Source organism: Danio aesculapii, chromosome 9, assembly GCF_903798145.1.
Source record: "Danio aesculapii chromosome 9, fDanAes4.1, whole genome shotgun sequence".
In the NCBI taxonomy this organism is placed as follows: Eukaryota; Metazoa; Chordata; class Actinopteri; order Cypriniformes; family Danionidae; genus Danio; species Danio aesculapii.
The window spans coordinates 35,074,584-35,086,879 of NC_079443.1; positions in this window are offsets into that span (position 1 = coordinate 35,074,584).

Consider the following 12,296-nt stretch of genomic DNA (forward strand, 5'->3'; position numbering starts at 1 on the left):
AATTGTTTAGAACCACTTCACTTCAAAAAAAAAAAGAAAAAATCCAAAGAATCATCTTTGAATATTTTTCAGTCCACTGTCATATTAGAGTTGGAGTGATATAAACCCCACAAGTATTTTGTTTAAATTTATTGACGTTAAAATTGGCCCGCCGCAACATGACGTAGGAGTGTGGTTTTCCCCGCCCACCAAATTAATTGACAGGTGCCATGTCTCCATAATAACATGTATACACATGTCCATAGAACATTTTTACATGTTACAACTCTCTGTGATCAGCTGCACCTCAATAATTAATTTTAGAAGTTTAAAACGTTTTTAAAACAGAGCATGTTTGTAATAAAGACAGTAAAATCGTTATGTAATTCCTAACCGCTATAATCACCACAGCCGCGTGGTGTCAGTAAACGCGCATGTGTGTGTACTGCCAACGGCATTTGTGTAAGACTCCTCGTTTCATACTTTAAGACTTGAATAAACTCAACCACAAATACATGAAATAAACATACATGGTATTTTAGACTAGTGACCTTATTTCAGTTTCATTTGAGTCTGTCTCTACCACCGGCCGCTGTTTATCTGACAACGCATGAGAAGCAGACAAGCAAGTCGAAGCGGTGGGCAGGGAGAAGCAGCTCATTTGGATTTAAAGCCACAGGTTACAAAAACAGCTACATTGTCCTCCGACACCAAAATGGGGAGACTCAACATTATATAATAAATAATCAGATAGGTATTTTAAGCTGAAACTTTACAGACACATTCTCCAGACACCAAAGTCTTATCTTACATCTTGCAAAATGGGTAAAATGGGTGCCCTTTAACATCTATGAAACCTATTTCTATTTCACAAAAGTAAATTAATTATTAAAATGCCCTTTATTCTAACAAATAAAAGGTTCTTTTTTTTAAAATTCTGGGGACCTAAATGTTAAATGAACATATCACTTTTAGCAATTGAAAAATCCATTTATCACTCTCAAACAGCTACATTACACACACAAAAAAAATCTGGAAAAAGCAATACAAGGCAACTGTTTTTGGCAAGCTTTGACTTAAATATATACGTTTTGAATGTCTATTTACACTATACCCACTCTAGGTCACTACATGGTCAAGTTCTACACCTGACAAAGAGTGATGACAACGCTCTGCTGTAATGTTTGCCTGGTCCAATGTGCACACCGTGCTCAAGATCCAGGTACACAAACAACGAACAGAAAATTGATGACTTGTCCTAAGGGTTTAATTTCACATGGAGAACAGATTACACTCTTACACTCAAACTCTCTTCCCGTACAGTCTGTTTGACAGCAGACTGAGCTATAGTTGAACTGTCCTTGGAGAGATTATGGGGTTTACCTAGTTTTTACGGGCTGTTGAGGTCGCTGCAACTGGAAACAGGATGGAACCACAAATGTTTGAGATGCCTTCATATGATCTGTGTAAAGCAGAAAGGAACAAGAGTTGATTCATTGTGAAAATATTAACTCAAATCATTGTTAACTGGCTGAGCAGCAACTTATGAAAACCACAGATGTATAATTTTAGTAAGTAAATATTTTGCTCTGACACTGTTATTTAAACACTCTCCTTTACTTTTTATGGTGCCTTGTCTTTGTGGGTAGATTTGAGGCATTTAGTAAAAATATACGTACAGGTATACATGCTGTGTGTAGTGACATAGTAGTGTGCCAAAAACCATAAACAAAACGGCTTAATGGTGCATTGGATCTGAAGCATTGCTCAGAACATTTATTTTCATACAGAAAAACCAGCTAGTTTAAACGCCGTTCTCAGCTATTCAACTCATGCCAACACACTGGGCTGTTTCATGGCTCATTCACCAGTAGCTTTTGGTCTTTACTTGGCAGCAGAGCCACATCATATTATCAAGCCTTTTACTAGCAAACAGTTCTACAAAAATAAAGCTCCTGATTCAGTGCATTTCTAACAGCTTGCTGTGTGAAATGCTTCAACATAATTAAAAGTGAAAATACAGCTAATCGTTACAAAAATGGAGATTGCTAATCAAAGCCTTGGTCTGTGTGGGTTTAGTCTGGGTCACTTTTTATTGCGTGTTCAATGTCTGTGTCTTTAAATTTAAAATTGATGACATTTATTGCTTTTTCCCAGTAAAACTTTCCATTCAGAAACAAGTGCAGCTCTGTATTAGACTTAAATATAAATATCCCATTGAGGGATTTCACAGAGATGCCATAGAAGAGAATAGCTCTGTGTTTAAAGTTTATTTTTAAATATAAATAACTTATTTTAATTATAAAGACCCTTTTTGGAATAAAAAGATTTTATTTGTGTTAAAAGTCTTTATGAATCTGTAAGGCTTGAAGCTTACGCTGCTATTATGAACCAATAATCAAAAACAAAGCAGTTGAAGGGTGGCATGTTTAAATCAATTATTGATCTGACTTCATTGTAATTAATCTAGCTCCATTAAAGATGTTATCATCATTGATAAAGAGAAAGAATTTTAACGCCTTAAAGCAGGCAACGTTGTTCATTAAGTTACATGTTTAAATATACAGACAGCAGAATGAAACAAACTATCTTGTATAGAGAAACTTAGCTGTAACAAATTCACTGCTGTGTAACAAACAGTGAAACTGCCTTTGTTAGCAGATGAGGCTATGCACGGGTGTGCAGGAGAAGCAGAGTAAAAGCCGTTTTCTCCGATCAACAGTTACCTTTTCTTCTTATACCCTGAGCAAAGCATTGTCAAACATGAGTGAAATGCCAACCCCCAAAACTAGCTGAACATGAAAGCAAAGTTGAGGAGATAAAGTAGGGGAGAAGTACATTAACATACTCTCCCCTCAGGCCATGACCCAACAATAGTAAACAGATTGTAAATACATCAATATCATGCATAAATACATTAAAATACATCAATGTTCACTATTGATTTCATCATTACAGTGCTGAAGTCATAAACTGTCAAATGACACCAAACATGGCAAAGTTATATGAAAGAAGATCACGAGTGGATGAATTGTGTATGGTGAAAAGCACATGGTTATTGCAAGCAAATGGCAGAGATGTGTGTTGGAGCTATGATGAACTCTGTCACGCCAGGAGGACCCATCATGTGCTTGGAATGTCTCAGTAGTCCTTCATTAGCATATAAGGAATAGTATATAAAATTTTATCAGCTTACAATCTATCAATGCCAATAAAGAGCCTCTATTTTTAAAGGAACCGTTCATTTAAAAATTAAAAATATGCTATACTTTTCACTTGTTCAAAACATGTTACATTTCCTTCTTCTGTTGAACACAAGATTATTTTTTTTTTAAATGATGGTAGCCACTGACTACCATTGGCATTTTTCTACTATCAATGGGTGACATCAAGCATTCTTCAAAATATAATCTTTTTTTCATCATAAAGTTAATCAGAAAGGTTTCAAAAACCACATGAGGGAGAATAAATAATACAAAGAGGTAATTTGTATTTTTGGGTGAACTATCTCTTTAAGTGTGTAGATTAAATTCGTAATTAAATATTTTTATTGATAATACCTGATAATTACCTGATCAATTGTGCTGTTCTTGAGGATCTCGCAGCGTTGGCATCATCTCTTCACAGGTCATGAAACAGGATCTGCACAATCTGTGGATACCTCAGAATGGGCATCCCGAGGTAGAAAGAGAACATACAGTAAATGAGAATTAGCATAGCTGCTGGTCATAATGTTTGCAAACAAGAAGTATTTATGTGACTTAATAGGATGTATCAGAGCCTGCAGTTACGGGATGCATAGTGTGTATGCTATGTCTTTAATCTAGATTTTAACATAGAGTGTGTGTCAGTCTCGAACATTATCAAGAAGGCTTTTCCAGAGTTTAGGAGCCAGGTATGAAAATGCATACCACCTTTAGTGGACTTAGCAATTCTGGCTACAACCAGAAGCCCTGAGTTGAGAAAAAACTCTAGCAGCTGCATTTTGTACTAACTGAAGCTTGTTTATAGAGAATGCAGTACAACCAGTGAGCAGGGCATTAGAATAATCCAGTCCAGAGGTCATGAAAGCATGACCTAAATTTTCTTCTTCTGGGAGAGATAACAGATTCTTAGCTTAGCAAGATTTCTAAGAAAAAAAGGCTGTGTTGTGACATGATAGATATCATTTTCAAAAGCCTAATGTACATTCATTCTATTTCTAGAGAGATTTTGAAGTGCATCTAATGGACACCTTTCTTTAAAATGATACAACTAAAGTTGTTAAATCATGCATGGTAATGGCAGAAATATTATTGTATTTTTTTTTTTTATATATTTATTCTTTTCAATTGATTTTATTTTCTTGTTTGGTCTACTTTATTCTCTATTTTTGTCTTAATATTAACCTTCACTTCCAATTTTTATTTAAATTTTTTTTTTTTTTTTTACAAACGAGAAGCTGAACTGGACCCCAGCCCACCGTCACGCACCAATTGAAGCATCACCACTTCACTAACGAGTGAGAGATCATTGGGCAGGGATTCGCCATGGTAAGAGTGACTGAGCTGAGCGAGGGCGAGCGAGAGCATCACCCCACCTGACGCCACGGGTCATTCCCATAGATATGGTGTGAGGAAACAGCTCTCAGCATCACCATCCAGACAGAAACCCACAGCTATTCTAATTTGTGTTAATGCACAGTTTTATTCTTATTTGAAGACGCTCATATCAATGTTATTATTACATGTTGGCTTAAAGTTTTCTGTTCCTATTACCATACGTTTTTTTATTTAGTATTTTATATTAAGTTGTTTTCAATTTTCTTATTATGTCTTCATTCCTCACCTTTAGTTACAACTTTTTATGTAAACTATTTTTGGTTGCTGTTTGTCCAGCGAGAAGCTGAACTGGACCCCAGCCCACCGCCACCCACCAATTGAAGCATCACCACTTCACTTCACTGAAGAGTGAGAGATCATTGGGCAGGGATTCGCCATGGTAAGAGTGACTGAGCTGAGCGAGGGCGAGCGAGAGCGTCACCCCACCTGACGCCACGGGTCATTCCCATAGATATGGTGTGGAGAAACAGCTCTCAGCATCACCATCCAGACAGAGATCCACTGCTATTCTAATTTGTGTTAATGAACATCTTTATTTTATTTCTTTACTTGAAAAAATCATATAAATGTCATTAAATGAACGCAGAAAAGGATAAAATTTGTTAAATCATTTATTTTAGGTTAATTTATTTAGTAATTTCACATTTGATTAACATCCAAAAAAAAAACTTTCATTTGGTTTCACAGGAACTTCATGCTTTTGATTTTATCAAAAATCCCTATTGTGTATTAAACTCCTTTAATGGATGGATAATCCAGTTTAGCCTGATTTCTCACATTAAGGCTGTTAACTTAACAAGCACTTTTAATTGTTTTCTAAAAACATTCATCTCCCTTTACATCTATTCATGGCTAGCTAAGTTAAGGTGTTAAAAGCAAAGTATTATCTTTTTTATTCACCTTTTAATGGGACACTTCACCTCAAAAGAAAAATATATTCAATCATTTACTCACCCTTCACTTGATACAAACCAGTTTGTGCTTTTATCTTCTGCTGATATATATATTATTATTTATTTATGTTAAAAATCAACACCTCAGAATGGGCATGCCAAGATAAAAACAGAAAGCAAGTGAAAATTAGCATGGCTTCTGTTCAGATATTTGTCAATTTAATAGGATGTATATAATGAGATGTATTAAAAGCATACAGTAACCTGCAATTGACTTGAAGTATTGTTTGTGACCAGAAAACAAATACATAAAAATTTGGAAATAGTTGACTGAGTAAATAGTGGGTAAATTTGTATTTTTAAGTGAACTATCCCTTTAATGTGGTATAATTTAGCCAAGGGGTGCCCAAACTCGGTACTTTTTTCCTAACTTGAAAATGAAACATAACTGTAGGCCTACGTGCAATTTTAAACTAGGGTGCTTAAACTCAGACATTAGGAAAAAGCTGAGAATGCAAACAAGAAACACAGAAAATACGTAATGGGAGTGTTGGATTAATTTTATTACGCGACTTTGGCATAGCAAGACATGAAAGCATTGTCAAGACTTTTGTCCATTTTCGCTTTCCGTATATCCAGTTGTCTTGGGGTTGCGTCCGCATACTTTGTTTGCGAACACGCTTCGAAGAGGGGGAACTAGTATTCCAGAAGGGAACAGAATCGACTGCTACACCGGCCCTCCAGAACCGAGTTCGGACACCCCTGATTTAGCCAATTCAATTCAATTGTAGATTCAAAAGTAATAAAACAACACATGGGTTTTGGGCCATATGGCCTACAATCAATGCTTTATGAATACATTTTAGCACTTCTTTTGTTAAGTTTGAAGTGCACACTTACTAGCATTACTGTAGCATTTCCGTCGAGCAAAAACCGTGACTTGAAGGGAGGCGATCCACCATCTGTTCTCATTGACTTTTGACTGGCAAATTACCGACCGCTTGCTCACGACGCGCATTTATTCAGTCGGCCGATACCACTTCAAAAAGACAGGGGGGGGTTAATGTGCAAATGGGACAAAGCTTATATTGGATTCATTTATTTTTTTAACTTGTATATTAATGCTGGTTGTCTTTATTACGTGCTCTTTTCGTTTTTTTTTTTTTTTTTTACAAATGCATTTAGTTGTAAATATTTTCTTGGTATTAAAATGTTAATTTTTGAATTTCTTTGCTGTGTTCTGGCCTGTCTGACATAGTTGTCACTTATGACAAGCTGGCGTTTAATTCAGAGTTTAGACTGCATGATTTTCAAAGTAGTCGTGTCACAGATGTTTTTACACTGCATGACTATCTGGGCTAGCGTTTTATCGCTGCTTTGTTTACACTGCAACATGGATCGGCGACAGGGGCTTTCACATTGCATGACTTTACAATAGAAAGAATCGCCGACAACTTCGTCCAAACTACGTCTCACAGTCAAAAACACGTAGTATATCTTTTGTTATTAACTACATAACGAGAAAGAAGCCTTTAATGGGGTAGAAAATGTACATAAATGTTCACCTGGGTTTGAAGGGAATTAGCAATTTCTCCTCAACTTTCTATTTAACTTTCTGTATGAAACGTCAAACAGACACGGGTGCTTCTGTCAAACCTCCCCTAATTTTTCCTCCATTTCTTGGGTCCAAATAAACCGAAAATGAGCGCTTTTAACTTCTCCCTCAACCTCCCGCTGGCCTGCAGGTACATGCACGCAAGTGAATGCTGCTCTCTCATTGGCTGTAGGCGATCGCCGATGTTATTTTCAGTCAAAACTCATTTCACACTGCATGATTTGAATCGCCGACAGCTCCAGATATTTAGCATGCCATTCTATCAGATCGCGTCTTTGATAATTCATACTGTGTGATTGTTACTCCCGTGCACGAGCACCGATTTGCCTGTGACTGTAGGCATTTGTAGGCGATTTTTCAAAACCTGTCGGCGAGTTAAAATCGGGGCTAAAATCATTCAGTCTGAACTAGGCATAAGTAGGCTATATCTACTTACAACCATGTTCACTGTGTCGCAGCCACAGGTGAAGAAAGTTGATTGCTAATGATCGGGCACAAAATGCAGTTTCCAAATTTTCATTGTTGCAAACGCACACATGACATTGATGCACAGTATAAAACTGTCAATCAAGCTGCATGTATTGACCAGACAATGTAGACGAATCAGATAGCCGCATATAAATCTTTAAAAGATCACAATTGCAATAGTTGGGATTTAAAAATGGATGCTTGCAATCAAAACCATATCGTTTCAAATGAGGCTTGCAGCAATTACGTCATTGCACCAATAGGTGGCGACAAGAAACCATTAAAGTGTCACTGAATAATAACGCTATCTATCAGAAGATCTCTGAGAATTCTTACGAAGCCAGTCACTTGATTGTGTTGGTCTATATGTAAATTGCTGTAGTACAGGGGTTTCCAAACTTTTCAGCCTGCGACCCCCAAAATTACAATGCCAATGACTTGCGACCCCAAATATCCTGTGGTGGTTATATATTTATAACCTTGCACACAACGGCACACACATATACCAATAGGCCCAAGTCTATTCATCATTTAATTTTGAAGAACGGCACTCGGAGACCATCCTCCATGTTCAGTTGTGGCCTGTATTTATTTTTAATGTATGTGAGTGGCGTAAAGGTGTCAGAAAGTTTAACCTGCTGCCTTAAAATCAATGTGCAGTGTCTTTAAAATAACGTAATCACCCCAGGGGTCACAAAAATTTAAAAGATGATGGCTTTTTATTTGCATGTTGTTGTTTTTTAATGTAACTATTAACTTCTGTATGCTATCGATAAAATGTGGTAATTCTAATAGTTTAATCAAATTAATTAGATTTAACCAAGCGACCCCTGCTCATTGTCCCGTGACCCCCACTTTGGAAACCCCTGCTGTAGTAGACAATGAAAATTCCACTATGCTCAGACACACATAAGTTTGTTTTTGGAACTCAGAATGAAGATTAACATAAAATTATCCAATGAAATACAATAAATACTAACAAAAAGGTATTATTATTTTAAATATAATGGACACTTTTCTTCAGAGGGGTAATTTAATGGCTTTTTACCATTCTATTTTAAAATAAGTTAGCTTCATCTACCATCTTCTGTAAAACCTAATAACAGGGGACTGTGGGTTTTGGACACCATTACTGCAATTTGCAATTACAGCTATGTAGAACTGAGGGAACATCAATTCAAGATCTGGATCTGGGATGCATTTAAGCTTTCAATGTTCATATATCAATTTTCATGCTATATTTAGATCAGAGTTGGCCAAAATAGGGCCCGCGGGCCAAAGTTGGCCAATTGGAACCTCTGATTTGGCCCACCATCCCATCTGAGAGGAGAGTGAGTATGATGGAGAGGGTTGGGGTGAATGCCTTTAACACAGAGATCGTCATTACTAATTTGACATAAACTTCTTTGTTTGTTTTATTGCTGAGCTACAAAAAGCAAACATAAATTAAATGTTTTAATTAAATGTTGTAAATGAATGTGTTTTTTTTATTGTAAATACTGTCTCTCAACAGATAGAGGACTATGCAGAAGACATCGGCAAGCAAATCAAGGCAAAAACTAATGTAATTCTGTTATAAATTAGATAAAAATTAATTTAAAAAAATGGATTTTATTGAAAAAAAACAGTATTAGCTAATATAAAGCAATGTTTTCTAGTCATTTTAAACATTATTAAATAAATTAGGAAATTACCCATGATAAATTACCCCACCTATACTTACCTTCAGCCCACTAGCCTCAATCAAGTTTGGTTTTTGGCCTTTCATAAGAAAAACGTTTAAGCCCCCCTGATTTAGATCATAGTTTGATTATTTGTTGCAAGACATTCAGTTACTTTATCTTTCCAGCATTTGTAAAGAAAGAAATCAAATATAAATCTCAAGAGATATTCTAATTTATGCCCCAGTTCTGCATGAACGAATGTTAAAGTACTGCAGCAATCCCACACACAGTCTGTGTAATCAAAATGATCCAAAGATTTACAACAACCATAATTTAAAAAGTTGTACATGTCCTCCACCACTTGCATGTTCATTATTAATGCCAAATAAAAATAATTTCTGCTTGGCTCATTCTCAAAGCCATCCCTCACAATTACAGATTTTTCCCCAAATCATAGTAGAAAATCTGTAGATCCCATCTAGGCCTAGTAATAGACATCTAATGTTGGCATAAAGATGTAAAGTGTTACATTTCAAAGACAAATTGCACATTTGTGACAATCTCATCCTTTAAAGGGCTTTGTTTGTATGATGTGATGATCTTTTGTAGCTGTTTACACAAATGGATTTAATTACTGTACAGACTCATGCACTGTATTAGGAATCACACGTGTCAGGAAGTGTGCATGAAGGGGAATGGAGGATTGTGGTCCATTAAAAAAAGCCCTGAGCATGTGCTGCTCACATTGAGACATTTGATAATATGGTAAAACCTAGACGCAAGAAAGACACTGAGATTTTAAGCAGTAGAAAACTGCAGTAAAAAGAGCCAGATGTGAAGCAAGCTATGTGATCATTCCACACATTCAGATGTTATCAAATCTGAGAAGCCTTGGAAATAGCACTGACTATAGAATGGAATGCATGCACTTTTAGACCTACTACACAGACATATGGGATCTTGCTCTTTGATGATGATGACAATAATAATAATAAAAATAATAATAATAGTGAAACAACAGATTATTTGCTAAGAAGGATCTGTGAATTTAGTATACTTGTATAATATGTAGGCTAACAGGAATATTATGCTGAGGGTAAGATGTTGTCTTACCTTATATGTAATCAGTATAATATTCCGTTATACAATCACATGTGATTCTGAGTCACATCTATTCATTCATTCATTTTCCTTCAGCTTAGTCCCTTTATTCATCAGGGGTCGCCACAGCGGAATGAACTGCCAACTATTCCAGCATGTTTTATATATGTTTCTGCAACGCAATAGTGGGAAACATCACCGCACACTCATCACATACACTCTCATTCACACACATACACTACGGACCATTTAGTTTATTCAGTTCACCTATACCACATGTCTTTGGACTGTGTGGTAGACTGGAGCACCCGGAGGAGACCCCAACACAAACATGGGGAGAACATGCAAACTCCACACAAAAATGCCAACTGGAGCAGCTGGGACTTGAACCGGTGATCTTCTTGCTGTGAGGCGACAGTGCTAACCACTGTGCCACCGTGCCGCTATGAGTCCCAACTATTAAATTATCTGTTTTTAGGGACAGAGCCAACATGTGCTTAGTGAATATATTACACAGCACCTTTGTTAAAGTCAATGTTGGTTTTTAGAGTGTTTAGTTAAACAGTTTGATACTTAAGATAACAGTAAGCAACATGTTAGTTAACATTTCTTTTCAAAAAGTTTTGTGACTGGTTTATTGCATTGCTTTTTTATTATTATATATTTTATTATTACTATTAAAGCATACAGGCTGAAATAACAATGTAATGACATATATCAATTCAACTACCCCCATTCCCTCTCCCCTGCAGCCTCTTTAAACTGGGGTATCCAAGGAATAGAAGTTAACAGAAAAACAATAAATAAACAACAACAACAAATGGCGCCACGGTGGCGAAGTGGGTAGCACAATCGCCTCACAGCAAGAAGGTCACTGGTTCGAGCCTTGGCTGGGTTAGCAAGTTCTCCCCGTGTTCGTGTGGGTTTCCTCCGGGTGCCCTGGTTTCCCCCATAGTCCAAAGACATGCAGGGGAACTGAGTAAGCTAAATTGTCCGTATGTGTGTGAACGTATGTGTATGGATGTTTCCCAGTGATGGGTTGCAGCTGGAAGGGCATCCGCTGCGTAAAACATATGCTGGATAAGTTGATGGTTCATTCCACTGTGGCGACCCCGGATTAATAAAGGGACTAAGCTGAATAGAAAATGAATGAATGAATGAATGAATGAATGAATGAAACAACAACAAAAGTACAGTATCAAGAATGAGAGATCAATAGAAAATAATTATACAAAATAAGACAATCATTCTGGGTCCTGATCATTGCTTTGTGCAATAAACAAGGAGACTGGTTTATTGCATTGTTGTGATGACAAAAAATGCATTGGTCTGAACAAGCTCCAGTCTATAATTGAGCAAAGATTGTGAATGTAAAATAGGTTTAATATGAAATATTGTGAAATATGCAGATGGTCTTAATCTTTGAAAGATGTACATTTTAAACTATTTTCTGTTCTCTGAATGAAATATGACTCCGTTAATTTCCAGAGTTAGCGTTTTTATGCAATTTTATGTGGGTTGCCAGTAGTTATTAAATGCCAGTGTCAATTACTAAAAAACTACAATAAAAATGAAAAATTCTGGATTATTATTCATTCATTCATTTTATTTTCGGCTTAATCCCTTATTTATCAGGGGTCGCCACAGCAGAATAAACCACCAACTTATTCAGCATGTGTTTTACGCAGCAGGTGCCCTTCCAGATGCACCCTTGTACTACGTAACACCCATACAAACTCATTCACACATACACTCATACAGCCAATTTAGTTTATTTAATTCACCTATGGTGTATGTCTTTGGACTGCAGGGGAAACCGGAGCACCCGGAGGAAACCCACACGAACACGGGGAAAACATGCAAACTCCACACAAAATATATGTTAGAATAACTGGCGGTTCATTCCACTGTGGTGACTTCAGATAATTCAGAAAAGCAGAAGGAAAGTGAGTGAGTTTCAATATTTCTGTTGGGT